Source organism: Triturus cristatus, chromosome 11, assembly GCF_964204655.1.
Source record: "Triturus cristatus chromosome 11, aTriCri1.1, whole genome shotgun sequence".
NCBI classification, from domain to species: domain Eukaryota; kingdom Metazoa; phylum Chordata; class Amphibia; order Caudata; family Salamandridae; genus Triturus; species Triturus cristatus.
The window spans coordinates 307,748,410-307,767,750 of NC_140594.1; positions in this window are offsets into that span (position 1 = coordinate 307,748,410).

Genomic DNA, 19,341 nt, shown 5'->3' on the forward strand with positions numbered 1-19,341 from the left:
GAAGAATATAAGAGACTATGATGTAAATATCTGCGTAATTTGATCCATGCCCAGCAAGCTGTGGACATTGTCTGGATTTCGGTGGGGCATCGTAGTAGACCCTGCGGCAAGACAGTCAAGAGCGAGCCCGGGTGTACCTGAGATCGCTCGGGTTTGACATATTGTATCCTTGCATCAGGGTGATACCAGTAGTAGGTAAAGTGAACCTGCGCCACCAGGTAGTATAAATAAAAATCAGGAACTCCAAAGCCCCCCGTTCGTATGGCATTATTAGGGTGGCCCAGCCGATGCGCCGTTGTTTGCCTTCTCATATCAGGTGCGTCAGTAGTGAGCGCAGTGTATCGAAGAATTTTGCGGTCAAGGCAATTGGAATGTTTAAAAGTAGGTACAAAAGTCATGGTAAGACCACCATTTTTATTATGGCAATCCTACTGGCTATGGAAAGGGGAAGCTTCGTCCATCTATTAATCTGTGTCGTAAGTTGGTCAATCGCGGGACCGTAGTTTAGGCTGATGACTTCGGCAGCACTGCAATGTAAATAAATGAAAGATATTTAGGGGGTCCTTACACCATTTTAAGGGGAACTCAATATCAATTTGGGTAGTTGCAGGGGTCAGCTGAAAAATCTCAGACTTGGTCCAATTGATGACTAATCCTAAGTACACTCCAAAGCGAACCACCTCTCTTTAGAGTGGGGGTAAGTTCTCATCCGGCTCCAGCACAAACAGCATTAAATCATCCGCATAGAAGAAAGCGGCAAGTGGGCCTGTGTGCAGTTGTAGTCCATGGTGAAGGTGACCCTCTTGTATGTGGTGGGCAAGTGGGTCCATGGCTACAATAAATAATAGGGGGGACAGAGGGCACCCCTGTCTGGTGCCTCGTGATAAAGAAAATTGAGTTGTCACCACTCCGTTTATTTTCAGCAAAGCTACCGGGTGGGAGTACAGTAGACAGACAAGGTTTAAAAAACCAATGGATATGCCTAGTTTTTGCATCACCACATATAAAAAGGGCCACTCCAAAGAATCGAAGGCCTTCTCGACATCCAGTAACACCACTACAGCCGGTAGAGTCGGTTCCATTTGATTCATTACTGAGAAGACTGCCCGTAAACTGAGTGTCGTGGATGTGCCGGGGACAAATCCAGCTTGGAGTGGGCATAACGTAGTATCTACTAATAGTGAGAGGCGGGTGGCTAAGATGTTTGCGAGGATTTTATAGTCATGATTAAGTAATGACAGCGGCCCATACAATTGACTTTGATTTGGTGGCTTTCCTGGCTTGAGCAAAAGCGTAACTATGGCCTCTCGCATGGTTGAGGAAAGGGAACCACTCTCTAGAGCCTCGGCGTAAACCTCCAACAGTCGCGGGGCAAGCACTTCTTGGTATGCTTTATAAAAATCCCCAGTTCGGCCATCCGAGGAGGCGCTCGACTGCCGACTAGGTCTTTTATCAGCGGTTTAATCTCGTCTGCATCTATTGGGGATACCAGGAATTTGCATCGCCCATCCTCTAGCCAAACCATAGCTATTTCTTGTAGCTAGTCAATTTGAGCTTGCCCCCCGGGGGAGTCACGCGTTTTGTTCAGTCGTGTATAATAGTCAAGCAGGGTCGTTGGAGATGTCTGCATTGTTAGTCAATGGCTCACTCGTTTCGGTATCTAGATGTGTTATGTATGCCGATTGGTATTGTGGACGGAGGAGTTGGGCGAGCGTCTTACCGTGCCTCTCACACTCTCCATATACTCGGGCCATGGCGTATTTTCCGAGGTATTTGACTTCTCGGGCAGCTGCATCAACAAATTCTGCCATTAACGTTGAGCGATTCTGGAGCAATTCCGGCGAGGACGCAGTTAGCGTGGCAGAGTCAATATACTTTAGTTTCTGCTCTATTTTCCCTTACTCTCAACGAATAGAGCTGAGTACACCAGAGTGTTTTGAAATGCAGACCCCATGGATAAATGCCTTGAAGGCATCCCAAAGTATGAGTTGGGAATCCTCATTTAATTCAAAATACTCTCCAATGGCATCTCCATCTTCACTGCGGAATACCTGGTCTAATAGGGCAGCTGAGGGGAACCACCATTGTGCTCGCTGTTTGGGGATCATTGGGAAATCCAATTCAAGGGAGGGCAGGGGAGTGGTCAGATATTGTACGAGGTAAATATTCAATTTTGCGTACTTCCAGAAGTAATTGCGGCGTGAGGTACCAGTGATCTATTCGGGACCAGGAACAGTGTGGGGCAGAGTAAAAAGAATAATTACGGATCCCCGAGTTGTGTGTGCACCAGAGGTCAGCCAACAATGAAGATTGTAAGAGGCTCAGGAGTCCCTGTGTGGCGTGACGTTTTGTGGTGCGACCTGGGCCAGTGATATCAGTCGTTGGGGCAAGTGTGAGATTAAAGTCGCCTCCCATCAATATGATATCTGTACTCATTCAATCAATGCCCACAGCTATTGTGGGAAAGAACTCAGTGGTGTCGATGTTTGGGACATACATGTTAATACGCAGTATAGGCTCACCTCCCAGCAGTCCCCTCACCATAGCATACCTTCCATGCGGGTCAGTCTCCACTTCCACAGCTCGAAAGGGGAGGGAATGGTGTACCAATATGCACACCCCACACGAGTAAGAACTGTAGCAGGAAAAGTAGCGGTTCTCACCCCATGTTGATGCATATCTCTGTGTACGGAGAGGTGTGTAATGTGTCTCTTGGAGGAAGTCGATCTGTATCCAATGCCTAACCAAGTAAGTTAACACTTGCCTGCTTTTTTTAGGGCTTGCTAGCCCCCTCACATTTCAGAAGAGACACCTGAGGCGAAGGCCGGAGCTACTCTCATCGTCTAGGGTCATCTAACCACCATTAGTCCCATCATCACTAGCTGTTGACCTTCGATAACAGCAATCTGTACTTTGAAGAAGAAAAACACTCCAGACAAACAAAGAACATAACTATAACCATAATATAATGAAAACCCCACATCCTCACAACTCCACGCAACCCCATCGGTTACACAAAAACAAAGCACCCGGTGAATCCCATCCAAGGAACAGCACCCTAGGGGAAGGGAAGGAGAGGGAAATAGGAGTCATCAGAATGTAGGATAGTCAATACAAGGGATTGTTCATCCAACCAGCATCCGTCTTGCATTCATAGTTCAGTTCACTGGAAGGGGCATTGCAGAAAGCTCTGAACGTCTAAACAATTGCATGGCTACCGGTGCCTTTCACTTTCAGAGTTTACCTGGTATACAATCAGTTTGCTGTTTTCAAGCGCTGTCCCAGATATATAGCACCAGAGTGGGCATTAGCAGGCTATCAGGATCCTGGGCCAGCAACGTCTTCTAGTCACTGCTGCGTATTCGCGGACTTCTGTTTTTTCCCAAATTTCTCAGCTTCTTCAGGAGTATCGAAAATGTGGGTTTTACTACCAATCTGGATACGGAGTCTGGCTGGGTGTAGCATGGCATATTTGACATTCACCTTTTGGAGGGTTTGTTTCACACCCATGTACTTGCAGCATGTGTCTTGCAGTTATGGCGTGAAGTCCAGAAATAGGGAGATGTTCGAGCCCTGATAGTTGAGTATGCCTCGCTCCCTGGAGAGCTGGAGGGCCACATCGCAGTCATTATAGTTGAGGATTTTGGCAATTATTATCCTTGGGGGTGCTCCTGGCACTGGGGGGGGGGGGCCCAAAGTCCAGTAAACAATGCAGAAAAGGCTTCTCTCCCAAACAGGTCCACGAGGACGGATTCTACAAATTTGGCCATGGGACCGATATTCGTGGTTTGCGCAAAACCGGCAAGGCGAATGTTACTTCTGCGTGACTGCGCTTCTAAATCTTTGGCTTTGGTGGCCAGTTGCTTGAGTAGACTCTCCGTCCTCTCCAGTATCCTCTGAACCCGAGGACTGTGCATCCTCGAGGTCTGAAATTTGTTGCTCTGCGCTGCTTATCCGGGTGTCCTGCGCTTCCATACAACCATGTATGTTGTCCAACTGGCTAGTTAGTGTGTCCAAACAGGCATCAATGGATTGAAATCAAGCCCAGAGTTCGGCCATTATGGTGCCCTCCAGCTGACGTGCGTCCTCCTCAGTGGCTTACTGGCTTCTTCCCGCCTAGGGGTCTTCCCTCCATCAAAATTGAGTGGACGCTGTTTGGGGTCACTGCAGCCCATTGTTTGCTGCCGAGTCAAGGAGGGGACCCTCTGAATAGCGAGTTACAGTTAAAATGGGCTGCAATCACAGCAAAGTGAGTCAGTTGAAAGTCAATATATTAGCATCAGGGTTTCGCTGTGTATGGGTTCTTGCAGGTCAAAGGCATGCAGGGGGAAGCTGCCAGTCTCTGTAAATCGTGCAAAAACATGTGCCCCCTCTTACACGGTGTGGTGTGGCCAGTAAAGTAGCATTCAAGGTCATTAAAGGCTGGGGTCCAGTAAACTCCCAGGGCAGATCAGCATGCTGGGGCCTGCTAATCTGCCCCTCAACCCTGCCCACAACCACCGACGACCAGCCTTAGCGTCCTGGTGGCTGCTGCCGCCACCGGTCTGCCCCGAATTAGCCGAAACTGCGTGAGGTTGCCGGACCTAGAGGCAGGGGTGAAGCCTTGGCCCCCAGCATGGCAGCCTCGCCCTTCACAGCTGACGGTGGCCCTGCCTTCATGGAGGTCCCACTCCCAATGTGACGCAGAGGTACTCAAATGAGATCCGGGCTTACATCACCACTGTGATCTGCTGACCCGCAATGCTACTTAGCCGCACACAGCCGCAATCGACGACAATTACGTCAGCCCAGCTTGTCTCCCCAGCTGTCCTGGGATACACGAGGAGATGCCCATTGGGGCTCACGACGCCCGCAGGGCCTACATCACTGCACTACAGGTCACAGATTCAGGCCTACTTGATTCTGCACAAAACAGGTAGGTGAGGCCTAACATCTTTCCCCTCCTGTCCCTTCACATTATTCCTTCAGCTGCCACATTGTATGGGGGCCCTGTATATTTATTTATTTATTGAGTTTTATATAGCGCTGGCTAGACCCGGAGGTATCATATTCATAGACACTAGAGCTGCAGAGGAGCCTGGGTCCACAACCCCAAAACATTGTGGCCCTCATCCCACTCACTACATCCCATATTGAGCCTCGACCAGAGTGGACCTGCTTAAAATGGGGGCTGCAGAGATGCGAACCGACCTTGCCTCATCATTCACTGACGGTGTCCACTAGGCCACTACATCATCCACCTGCAGGGGCCTGTTGGGCTCCCACACAACCACATGGCCAGGGTCCACGGGCCGCAGTGATTCTGCCTTGCCCCGCCCATGCAGAGCAACTTTACCAGGACTTCATCCATTGTCCACTGTGGTCCTTCACATCCTGATTGCTGCAATCAGCTTCCCAGTCCTCTTCTTCAGATCCCTACTACCCCTCGGACTCTCCACAGCTCCCCCACTGCCTACTAGCAAGGAGGGCAATGCATTAGTCCTGGGGGCCCTTGGAACAATTGTTCTACTTGCATTTCTAATCAGCTTGCTCTCCTGCCGGAACAGGTTATTTTGGTGCACCGACCTGTGGGACTTTGACCGCGGAAGATTGACGGCATCCAGGCCCATCACCAGCCTAGCATGCAGTGGGGGTCCGCCGTGAAACTGTTGCCTGCTGACATAGATCCTGCTCACTCTTCCCAAAACCCTGGCACTGCCTCCAGCCTTCTTTACTCAAAATGTACCACCTGCATGCATGGCGGTGGGAACCAACCTGGTCCCACTCTGAGTGCTTCTAGGTTTACGGCACCGCAGTGAGTCTTGGGTGAACTGCTGTGGCTTTGTCTGGTCTGGAGTGGAGACACTTCAACTATACTCCACCGGATAACGCAATCGTCTCTGGAGCCACAACACCCTCTTCGGCCCCCCTCCCTTGGGTAGTCGTGAATTCCCAGTGGCCTCAGACTTGCATATACCTAGCCCACCTCAGTCAGCGGACCATCCTGTGGTGCTCACCCTTCCTCCCACATGCACTACAGCCAGTGGAGGGCCTACAAGTAATGCCGGCCTACAGCCCAGTGACGGGCGGCGCTAAACAGTAGCTGCCACCCCGACAGTCACGGCTGGACCTGAGTCATAGAGGTGCCAGGTGCTCCTCAGTGACTACAGATGAAAGTCTCCAGGCAAGACCATGGACAAACCTGCATGGTAGCTCCTCTTCAATGAAGTTCTCAACCAGCTCTGTACCATGACCACGCCGAAGGAGGGCCACACCTCCCAAGACTGACTTGCCCCATCTTCCTGCGACCACTGCCCAGGACAGTATTATGGAGCATATCCTGCAGAAAATATCAGCAGTGGGTCGGCGACTAAAAGGCATGGATGCAAACACATATGCCCTCACAGCGGAGACCAAATCGATCCAGCTGGATATCGTGGGATTCCAGACCCGATCCCAGAGGGTAATGGTGATGGAGGGCCGCCTAAATGCTACTGATTGACCTGGAGGATCACAGCAGAAGGGACAATGTAATTTATTTGGGCTTTTCAGAAACAGCGGACGGCCCTGATGTCAAATCCTTTCTCAGAGACACTCTACCCAACCTTACTGGTATTACTTTTGAACCTCTGCTGGAAATGAAACATGCCCACCGCATTGGCCCTACACGCAGGGATTTCTTGGTATGCCCCTGGCCTGTCATCGCCTGCTTCTTTCATCACGAGCAAGCTCGACAACTACTCTCTGTGGGTCGCTCACAGGGTCTGTTCACAAGCGAGGGTCACAAAATGCGCATAGCAGCAGATTTCTCCAGGGAACCCATTTATCACTGTAAGGCTTTTTCCTCCTTCCGGACATTAAGTATGGCCTCTTCGAACCCGCTTGATTCCGGGTCACCAAGGAAGGCCCCTCAAAGGGATTCTATAACCCGGAGGGCCTGCGCCTTTTCCTGGACAGTCTTCAAATGCAGAACATGGAAACTTCCAGCTCTTCAGCTGAGGTGACCCATCCCCCGGCACCCTCCCCTTCTACCTCTAGCGGACGTTGGCAAAGCAACAGTGAGTTCCGACATCAGGGCAGAGACCCTGACAGAGCAGAACCGCGCTCCCATGGAGGCAGGGTGCAGGCCCTTGTAATAATGAAGGATGTCTCGTAGACAGGCTGCTTAGAACAAGTCGTAGGTTTATTCATCAAGTTACAAAGTCCATATATAAGCTCATTTAAAGCCCATGTAGATCTCTTGTAGAGCCCCACCAGGAGCAGCCTCCCTGCTGCTCAGCCCCTCTCTTCCAACTGCCAACTCCTCCAGTCCCACACACTCAACATTCCAAGTGACATCACTCATGCCTGAGCAGCAAGGGACAGAACATTAATAAGAAAGATGCACCACAACAACAATAGGTTATAACACATCTCCCTTCCTTACGAAAACTAAGCATAAAGATATAAATGCATCAAAACTAGATATCACCAAAATACCATCGTTTACATAAACAGGAATCAATAAGAAAAACATTATGCAAGTAAATATACATCAAATCAGAAAATACTTGCAAGAAAATAACTATAGCAAAAGAAATAATGAACCCCATCCCCCTCCCTAGGGAAACAATTAGATGGGTACACACCACCAACAAATTAAAAGTAATAGGGTAAACACACCACCCTATAGGGGAATACACCTCCCATAGAAACTACAACACCTCCCTTAGACTGTAACAGGGAGAAAAAAAAACTATCCCTATGATACTCCAAAATTCCAAATACTCCAAAATTCCAAATACTGTAATAGGGGAAAAACACCTCCCTATAGGGGAAAAACACCTCCCAAAGATTCTCCGAACACTGTAATAGGGAAAAAAAAACTTTCCCTATGATACACAAAATTTCAAATACTGTAATAGGGGAAAAACACCTCCCTATAGGGGAAAAACACCTCCCAAAGACTCTGCGAACACTGTAATAGGGAAAAAACGTTCCCTATGATACTCCAAAATTTCAAATACTGTAATAGGGGAAAACACCTCCCTATAGGGGAAAAACACCTCCCAAAGACTCTGCGAACACTGTAATAGGGAAAAAACTTTCCCTATGATACTCCAAAATTCCAAATACTGTAATGGGGGAAACACCTCCCTATAGGGGAAAAACACCTCCCAAAGACTCTGCGAACACTGACTCTGCAAACACTGTAATAGGGAAAAAAAAAAAACTTTCCCTATGATACTCCAAAAACTCAAATCACAGTAATAGGGGAACACTATAGGGGAATTAACCTCCTTTAGAAACTGAACACATCCATTTATATTGAATGTTACATCCACAGCAGTTTCTATGCACAAGAACGCACACACACAACTGCGTTGCAGAACACATTGCCTACAGGGTAGCATATGTCAATCCACAACCAAGAACAACGGCATGACTAAGAATAAAATACAGATACAACACCATAATAAGATTGCATGTTAAACATTATAAGTATTAACACTGCTATAAGAGAGAAGAAAAAAAAAACCAATAAACACAAAAGCAAGGAAAGATATAGCGAACACCGGTGAGCGAATTCTCACCCGAGATCTTGACATGAAAGGAAAATTTTTCCAAAAGCTGCATGCAACTGCCGCCCTCCGATTCGCTGCTGCACAGCAAGTTCACCCCAATCAGTATTAAGAACTGCTCCTCAAATGTGCACAGTATACTTCCCCGCATAAAGAATAAAGATGTGAAAATACGTGAAAAACTGTTCTCCAGCACTTTGTATTAAAATGTCTCAAAATTATTCCATACAAGAAATGTCATGTTACTGACCCGATATTTGGCATAAAAACGAAACATGCGCTTCCACGAACAGGCAGCGAGAATGTGAGTGAACCCTCTGGAATCTCCCAATCCAAAATGGATGCCAAAAGTACGCGTGAGCTGACGCGTAAGCTGACGTCTCGTAGGTCATCTCGTTGATGAGGAAAGTAGAACAGTGCAGCGCGCACTTTACGCATCACATTACGTACTTGGTCTTGTCCGCTGAGTCAGGAAGAGGGTTCCATTGCGTCATCACTCCCCTGATGGAAACGAAGAGGGAACATCTCTCGCACCAACGGACACCTCTAACGGCCTCGTCACAGCGCGGAAACAGAGCACAGCAAATCCAGTCCGGTAAGATGACCCATATAGAAGTTTTACACCTCGTCTAAAACAGAAATCGAGCAACAGTACCCACAGATTGTGTAAAATACCCTTTCAATAGCTTATTACAAGAGCACATGTGTAGTGCAGATTTCCTACACGGCGCGGTACCGGGGTATCAGTTACATCACTGTTTCCTCTGAAGAGCGTTTCCGTTACGTTACCTTTTCCTTATTTTCAATTTCTTTAACATGTTGCAGAAGTTCCACAGGCTCTTTCCACATGCATACGTTCCTCAAGATTGTCACAAATGACTAGGGGTGTCTGTGTAAGAATCTCTTGTTTCATTGCACACGGTACAGAAGAAAGAAACTGACACTTACATATTAGGGCGACCGATGGAGTGGTCACTGGTGGGGCTCCTGAGTGTCAGCTTCGTAAATTTCACTCGTAATTTCTCTTTAAGTTCCTTTTTCCATTTCCAGTTCATAAGATTCAATTACTCTACTCACATCCTTAGTTCCAGTACTATTTTCCTCCAGCAACACACAGGTTCTTCAAAAAACCCGCTTTTAAATTCTCTTGAAGTTCCTTCCTTTTCTCTTGAAAATCCTTTAAGCATCAGAAACCATAGTCCATTGAAGCACACACGTAAGTTCTTTCCAGTCGTCGCCAGTGTAATAATGAAGGATGTCTCGTAGACAGGCTGCTTAGAACAAGTCGTAGGTTTATTCATCAAGTTACAAAGTCCATATATAAGCTCATTTAAAGCCCATGTAGATCTCTTGTAGAGCCCCACCAGGAGCAGCCTCCCTGCTGCTCAGCCCATCTCTTCCAACTGCCAACTCCTCCAGTCCCACACACTCAACATTCCAAGTGACATCACTCATGGCTGAGCAGCAAGGGACAGAACATTAATAAGAAAGATGCACCACAACAACAATAGGTTATAACAGCCCTCCAAGCAATAGCAATTCTCACCCAAGACCAGGACAGAGACATATCACGTTCCCCCCTGAAGCCCACAGCTCCCACTGAGTGACCGTGCTACCTTGCAGTCAGAGTAGCTGGACCTGCTGTTGCAGGGTCAAAGGGAATGACGCCCGTCGAACTGCTGAGTATCACAATGCATGTCTTGAACATTTGCATATCTGATTGTATTAATTGTTGCTGTGCCTGTTATTTCTACACACTGTGCGATTTGAGTCCCTCTCTCACTTTACCCATTTTCTCATGAGGTAGCGGTGTTGACCTCCTCAGTTTGCTACACCTAGGGGTGGATGACAAGGAACACCAACAGGTCACCCCCTCACCTCCCCTGGCCCTTCCTCCAGACGCATACACAGGTGCAGACCACTTCTACCTGATTGCCTCTGGTCCTTGTTCTCCAGCAGATGCCCATTGTAGACTGGACCGCCCACACCTGACCCAATGCCTCTGGGCCTCCGCAACCTTGGGGGCTGGGAGGACGATTGTCTCTCCACCCCACTGGGCCCCTGGGGCCATGGCTGCCTGCTCCTACCCTTAGATGATGGCCAGGACCTCTCCTGCCCTGCCCTCCCACCTCCATGGCCTCCGCAAACTCCTGATACCCCCGCCCATCCTGACTTATCTCCGCTTGCTCATCATCTCCATTGCCCTGCCGTCCTGATGGGGCCCTGTTCTGCTCGATTTTCCCGGCCTTCTTGTGAGGAACAATAATGGAATGTGACTTCAGTCTCTTATCATTCAAGTCTAAGGGTTAGAGTAGTGAATGGAGCCTATTTACTAGGCACTTCGACATGATTCTGTGCTCTTCCCCATAGATCAGGGCTTGCACACATAGCCTAGGGGATAGATTCGTTAGTATTAGGGATAACCTGTCCTGTAGTGAGGGTATTTCATGGAGCTGTGCTGAATTCAGGCCTGGTAGGCCTCAAACGGGAGAGACTCCATCTTTCTTTCTGCTCCGGCAGCTTGGGATGCTTCTAGGTCAAATGTAATGTTTTAGTTATGAGGTGTTATTCGCTTGGAGAGAACCGGTTCAGGCCGGCCCTTATCGAAGGATTGAATTTTTCTTCATGCCGAAGACACTACATCAGGCCGGCCGGCTGGGAACGTGTCCTTGGTACGGGGAGGTACAAGAATTTGGTGGGCGGCAGGTTACGGGCTGGAATTTTCCATGAGGAAACGCACCTCTATATTAGTGAAAGTCTGAGGCAGTTACATGTTCAGTCCGTAGGCGGCATCTAGCCGTTAGCAGTAAAGCTACTACTTATTCCAGGGAAGACAGACGCCATCTTGAAGGCGGAGAAGAACCGAGAGACAGATGCTCTCCTAGCAGAATAGCCAGAGAGGAGAGAGTAGCCGATAAGGAAGAGGTCCCAGTGACTCGGAGAAGGGTGATTCCAGGCGAGCCGAGGCACAGACGAGAAGGGAACCTAGATGACCACTGAGTGCAGGCTACATACTACTAAGGTGATGTCGACCCTTTCTTATTAGAGTGTACAACTTAATCTTTCACTTTTCTTTGCAGGTTATGTGTTATATTGTAATGTTATGTGATTGCGTATGTAATGAGTAATAAAGTACCCAGTTTGTAGTGAACCAACATGTGCTGCGTGTTCTTGTATGAGAGGGTAGCCTATTCTTCTAGTCAGCTGCGGCTACATGAACAGATGTTAACCCTGATCAGGTAAGTGGTAACTGAATAAGGGAAAGAGGAGCCCCTCGAACCTGAGAACAGGCTATGCTCCAACTGGCAATCCTTGTGTGATCTGATGAATAGTGAGACTGATTCCCTTTTTGTATGTTATGGTGATCATAGGATGAACTGTCGTATGAGACTGCCGTATGGGCAGAGAGGTCTGGATTCGTAGGGGATCGCGAGGCCGCCACTTGTGCTGAGACTGCCGTCTGGGTAGAGAGGTCTGGATTCGTAGGGGATCGCGAGGCCGCCACTTGTGATACTGTCGTATGGGCAGAGGTCTGGATCCGTATGGGATCGCGAGGCCGCCGATTGTGCTGAGACTGCCGTCTGGGTAGAGAGGTCTGGATCCGTATGGGATCGCGAGGCCGCCACTTGTGCTGAGACTGCCGTCTGGGTAGAGAGGTCTGGATTCGTAGGGGATCGCGAGGCCGCCACTTGTGATACTGTCGTATGGGCAGAGAGGTCTGGATCCGTATGGGATCGCGAGGCCGCCGATTGTGCTGAGACTGCCGTCTGGGTAGAGAGGTCTGGATCCGTATGGGATCGCAAGGCCGCCACTTGTGCTGAGACTGCCGTCTGGGTAGAGAGGTCTGGATTCGTATGGGATCGCGAGGCCGCCACTTGTGATACTGTCGTATGGGCAGAGAGGTCTGGATTCGTAGGGGATCGCGAGGCCGCCGATTGTGCTGAGACTGCCGTCTGGGTAGAGAGGTCTGGATCCGTATGGGATCGCGAGGCCGCCGATTGTGCTGAGACTGCCGTCTGGGTAGAGAGGTCTGGATCCGTATGGGATCGCGAGGCCGCCACTTGTGATACTGTCGTATGGGCAGAGAGGTCTGGATCCGTATGGGATCGCGAGGCCGCCACTTGTGCTGAGACTGCCGTCTGGGTAGAGAGGTCTGGATTCGTGTGGGATCGCGAGGCCGCCACTTGTGATACTGTCGTATGGGCAGAGAGGTCTGGATCCGTATGGGATCGCGAGGCCGCCGATTATAAGAGGTCTTGGTATGTATAGTAGGAATTCCCTGTCCTTAGGTGGTAGATATATGTGGTTGCACTATTGTAAATAGGCCCTAGGGAGGGGGTAACGTTCTGTCTGGGTTAGTGAGGCTCTGATGAGCGGGTTCTATCTGATCCGAAAACCCAAGCAGAACATTTGGCGTCACGAACCGTTTACGAAACCTGTGTGCGTTGTGGTTGTATCGTGTTTGCTTTCGGCGCGTGCGTGGTTTCGTTTGAATATTATTACTTTATATTTGTGAGTGTAGTTTTTTTTTTCTTTTTCTTCTTTCTTCTTTCTCTTTTTCTCTTTTTCTTTCTTTTCCGAGATGTTTTCTAGAAAGTCGAAATCTACTTTTAAGTTGCCCGTTGATATTCCCGGCTGGGATTCAACGCCTTATGAAGCCTTAGCCCGTGAATGGGCTGATTCTACTGGTTTGAGTGAGAATTGGAATTCTTTTTTGGAGCTGGCGGAGCCGGCTAATGTGATTACTTGTTTATAGAAGGCGCCAGTATCTAAGGGTGATGAGCTTCCCGTTTTGGGGCGCAGAGGTTGGATTGTTCTGTCTGCGTACAGGATTCTGCATGAGAGGTTGTTGAAGTTGCAGAAATCGCATAAGGATGTGGAAGCGAACTTTGTTGAGATTCAGAATGCTCATACTTTGTTGCGGTGTCAAAATAAGTTGCTTGCTGACAAACTTGAGACGTACCAAACTATTCAAATGCAGAACATGGAAACTTCCAGCTCTTCAGCTGAGGTGACCCATCCCCCGGCACCCTCCCCTTCTACCTCTAGCGGACGTTGGCAAAGCAACAGTGAGTTCCGACATCAGGGCAGAGACCCTGACAGAGCAGAACCGCGCTCCCATGGAGGCAGGGTGCAGGCCCTTGTAATAATGAAGGATGTCTCGTAGACAGGCTGCTTAGAACAAGTCGTAGGTTTATTCATCAAGTTACAAAGTCCATATATAAGCTCATTTAAAGCCCATGTAGATCTCTTGTAGAGCCCCACCAGGAGCAGCCTCCCTGCTGCTCAGCCCCTCTCTTCCAACTGCCAACTCCTCCAGTCCCACACACTCAACATTCCAAGTGACATCACTCATGCCTGAGCAGCAAGGGACAGAACATTAATAAGAAAGATGCACCACAACAACAATAGGTTATAACACATCTCCCTTCCTTACGAAAACTAAGCATAAAGATATAAATGCATCAAAACTAGATATCACCAAAATACCATCGTTTACATAAACAGGAATCAATAAGAAAAACATTATGCAAGTAAATATACATCAAATCAGAAAATACTTGCAAGAAAATAACTATAGCAAAAGAAATAATGAACCCCATCCCCCTCCCTAGGGAAACAATTAGATGGGTACACACCACCAACAAATTAAAAGTAATAGGGTAAACACACCACCCTATAGGGGAATACACCTCCCATAGAAACTACAACACCTCCCTTAGACTGTAACAGGGAGAAAAAAAAACTATCCCTATGATACTCCAAAATTCCAAATACTCCAAAATTCCAAATACTGTAATAGGGGAAAAACACCTCCCTATAGGGGAAAAACACCTCCCAAAGATTCTCCGAACACTGTAATAGGGAAAAAAAAACTTTCCCTATGATACACAAAATTTCAAATACTGTAATAGGGGAAAAACACCTCCCTATAGGGGAAAAACACCTCCCAAAGACTCTGCGAACACTGTAATAGGGAAAAAACTTTCCCTATGATACTCCAAAATTTCAAATACTGTAATAGGGGAAAACACCTCCCTATAGGGGAAAAACACCTCCCAAAGACTCTGCGAACACTGTAATAGGGAAAAAACTTTCCCTATGATACTCCAAAATTCCAAATACTGTAATGGGGGAAACACCTCCCTATAGGGGAAAAACACCTCCCAAAGACTCTGCGAACACTGACTCTGCAAACACTGTAATAGGGAAAAAAAAAAAACTTTCCCTATGATACTCCAAAAACTCAAATCACAGTAATAGGGGAACACTATAGGGGAATTAACCTCCTTTAGAAACTGAACACATCCATTTATATTGAATGTTACATCCACAGCAGTTTCTATGCACAAGAACGCACACACACAACTGCGTTGCAGAACACATTGCCTACAGGGTAGCATATGTCAATCCACAACCAAGAACAACGGCATGACTAAGAATAAAATACAGATACAACACCATAATAAGATTGCATGTTAAACATTATAAGTATTAACACTGCTATAAGAGAGAAGAAAAAAAAAACCAATAAACACAAAAGCAAGGAAAGATATAGCGAACACCGGTGAGCGAATTCTCACCCGAGATCTTGACATGAAAGGAAAATTTTTCCAAAAGCTGCATGCAACTGCCGCCCTCCGATTCGCTGCTGCACAGCAAGTTCACCCCAATCAGTATTAAGAACTGCTCCTCAAATGTGCACAGTATACTTCCCCGCATAAAGAATAAAGATGTGAAAATACGTGAAAAACTGTTCTCCAGCACTTTGTATTAAAATGTCTCAAAATTATTCCATACAAGAAATGTCATGTTACTGACCCGATATTTGGCATAAAAACGAAACATGCGCTTCCACGAACAGGCAGCGAGAATGTGAGTGAACCCTCTGGAATCTCCCAATCCAAAATGGATGCCAAAAGTACGCGTGAGCTGACGCGTAAGCTGACGTCTCGTAGGTCATCTCGTTGATGAGGAAAGTAGAACAGTGCAGCGCGCACTTTACGCATCACATTACGTACTTGGTCTTGTCCGCTGAGTCAGGAAGAGGGTTCCATTGCGTCATCACTCCCCTGATGGAAACGAAGAGGGAACATCTCTCGCACCAACGGACACCTCTAACGGCCTCGTCACAGCGCGGAAACAGAGCACAGCAAATCCAGTCCGGTAAGATGACCCATATAGAAGTTTTACACCTCGTCTAAAACAGAAATCGAGCAACAGTACCCACAGATTGTGTAAAATACCCTTTCAATAGCTTATTACAAGAGCACATGTGTAGTGCAGATTTCCTACACGGCGCGGTACCGGGGTATCAGTTACATCACTGTTTCCTCTGAAGAGCGTTTCCGTTACGTTACCTTTTCCTTATTTTCAATTTCTTTAACATGTTGCAGAAGTTCCACAGGCTCTTTCCACATGCATACGTTCCTCAAGATTGTCACAAATGACTAGGGGTGTCTGTGTAAGAATCTCTTGTTTCATTGCACACGGTACAGAAGAAAGAAACTGACACTTACATATTAGGGCGACCGATGGAGTGGTCACTGGTGGGGCTCCTGAGTGTCAGCTTCGTAAATTTCACTCGTAATTTCTCTTTAAGTTCCTTTTTCCATTTCCAGTTCATAAGATTCAATTACTCTACTCACATCCTTAGTTCCAGTACTATTTTCCTCCAGCAACACACAGGTTCTTCAAAAAACCCGCTTTTAAATTCTCTTGAAGTTCCTTCCTTTTCTCTTGAAAATCCTTTAAGCATCAGAAACCATAGTCCATTGAAGCACACACGTAAGTTCTTTCCAGTCGTCGCCAGTGTAATAATGAAGGATGTCTCGTAGACAGGCTGCTTAGAACAAGTCGTAGGTTTATTCATCAAGTTACAAAGTCCATATATAAGCTCATTTAAAGCCCATGTAGATCTCTTGTAGAGCCCCACCAGGAGCAGCCTCCCTGCTGCTCAGCCCATCTCTTCCAACTGCCAACTCCTCCAGTCCCACACACTCAACATTCCAAGTGACATCACTCATGGCTGAGCAGCAAGGGACAGAACATTAATAAGAAAGATGCACCACAACAACAATAGGTTATAACAGCCCTCCAAGCAATAGCAATTCTCACCCAAGACCAGGACAGAGACATATCACGTTCCCCCCTGAAGCCCACAGCTCCCACTGAGTGACCGTGCTACCTTGCAGTCAGAGTAGCTGGACCTGCTGTTGCAGGGTCAAAGGGAATGACGCCCGTCGAACTGCTGAGTATCACAATGCATGTCTTGAACATTTGCATATCTGATTGTATTAATTGTTGCTGTGCCTGTTATTTCTACACACTGTGCGATTTGAGTCCCTCTCTCACTTTACCCATTTTCTCATGAGGTAGCGGTGTTGACCTCCTCAGTTTGCTACACCTAGGGGTGGATGACAAGGAACACCAACAGGTCACCCCCTCACCTCCCCTGGCCCTTCCTCCAGACGCATACACAGGTGCAGACCACTTCTACCTGATTGCCTCTGGTCCTTGTTCTCCAGCAGATGCCCATTGTAGACTGGACCGCCCACACCTGACCCAATGCCTCTGGGCCTCCGCAACCTTGGGGGCTGGGAGGACGATTGTCTCTCCACCCCACTGGGCCCCTGGGGCCATGGCTGCCTGCTCCTACCCTTAGATGATGGCCAGGACCTCTCCTGCCCTGCCCTCCCACCTCCATGGCCTCCGCAAACTCCTGATACCCCCGCCCATCCTGACTTATCTCCGCTTGCTCATCATCTCCATTGCCCTGCCGTCCTGATGGGGCCCTGTTCTGCTCGATTTTCCCGGCCTTCTTGTGAGGAACAATAATGGAATGTGACTTCAGTCTCTTATCATTCAAGTCTAAGGGTTAGAGTAGTGAATGGAGCCTATTTACTAGGCACTTCGACATGATTCTGTGCTCTTCCCCATAGATCAGGGCTTGCACACATAGCCTAGGGGATAGATTCGTTAGTATTAGGGATAACCTGTCCTGTAGTGAGGGTATTTCATGGAGCTGTGCTGAATTCAGGCCTGGTAGGCCTCAAACGGGAGAGACTCCATCTTTCTTTCTGCTCCGGCAGCTTGGGATGCTTCTAGGTCAAATGTAATGTTTTAGTTATGAGGTGTTATTCGCTTGGAGAGAACCGGTTCAGGCCGGCCCTTATCGAAGGATTGAATTTTTCTTCATGCCGAAGACACTACATCAGGCCGGCCGGCTGGGAACGTGTCCTTGGTACGGGGAGGTACAAGAATTTGGTGGGCGGCAGGTTACGGGCTGGAATTTTCCATGAGGAAACGCACCTCTATATTAGTGAAAGTCTGAGGCAGTTACATGTTCAGTCCGTAGGCGGCATCTAGCCGTTAGCAGTAAAGCTACTACTTATTCCAGGGAAGACAGACGCCATCTTGAAGGCGGAGAAGAACCGAGAGACAGATGTTCTCCTAGCAGAATAGCCAGAGAGGAGAGAGTAGCCGATAAGGAAGAGGTCCCAGTGACTCGGAGAAGGGTGATTCCAGGCGAGCCGAGGCACAGACGAGAAGGGAACCTAGATGACCACTGAGTGCAGGCTACATACTACTAAGGTGATGTCGACCCTTTCTTATTAGAGTGTACAACTTAATCTTTCACTTTTCTTTGCAGGTTATGTGTTATATTGTAATGTTATGTGATTGCGTATGTAATGAGTAATAAAGTACCCAGTTTGTAGTGAACCAACATGTGCTGCGTGTTCTTGTATGAGAGGGTAGCCTATTCTTCTAGTCAGCTGCGGCTACATGAACAGATGTTAACCCTGATCAGGTAAGTGGTAACTGAATAAGGGAAAGAGGAGCCCCTCGAACCTGAGAACAGGCTATGCTCCAACTGGCAATCCTTGTGTGATCTGATGAATAGTGAGACTGATTCCCTTTTTGTATGTTATGGTGATCATAGGATGAACTGTCGTATGAGACTGCCGTATGGGCAGAGAGGTCTGGATTCGTAGGGGATCGCGAGGCCGCCACTTGTGCTGAGACTGCCGTCTGGGTAGAGAGGTCTGGATTCGTAGGGGATCGCGAGGCCGCCACTTGTGATACTGTCGTATGGGCAGAGGTCTGGATCCGTATGGGATCGCGAGGCCGCCGATTGTGCTGAGACTGCCGTCTGGGTAGAGAGGTCTGGATCCGTATGGGATCGCGAGGCCGCCACTTGTGCTGAGACTGCCGTCTGGGTAGAGAGGTCTGGATTCGTAGGGGATCGCGAGGCCGCCACTTGTGATACTGTCGTATGGGCAGAGAGGTCTGGATCCGTATGGGATCGCGAGGCCGCCGATTGTGCTGAGACTGCCGTCTGGGTAGAGAGGTCTGGATCCGTATGGGATCGCGAGGCCGCCACTTGTGCTGAGACTGCCGTCTGGGTAGAGAGGTCTGGATTCGTATGGGATCGCGAGGCCGCCACTTGTGATACTGTCGTATGGGCAGAGAGGTCTGGATTCGTAGGGGATCGCGAGGCCGCCGATTGTGCTGAGACTGCCGTCTGGGTAGAGAGGTCTGGATCCGTATGGGATCGCGAGGCCGCCGATTGTGCTGAGACTGCCGTCTGGGTAGAGAGGTCTGGATCCGTATGGGATCGCGAGGCCGCCACTTGTGATACTGTCGTATGGGCAGAGAGGTCTGGATCCGTATGGGATCGCGAGGCCGCCACTTGTGCTGAGACTGCCGTCTGGGTAGAGAGGTCTGGATTCGTGTGGGATCGCGAGGCCGCCACTTGTGATACTGTCGTATGGGCAGAGAGGTCTGGATCCGTATGGGA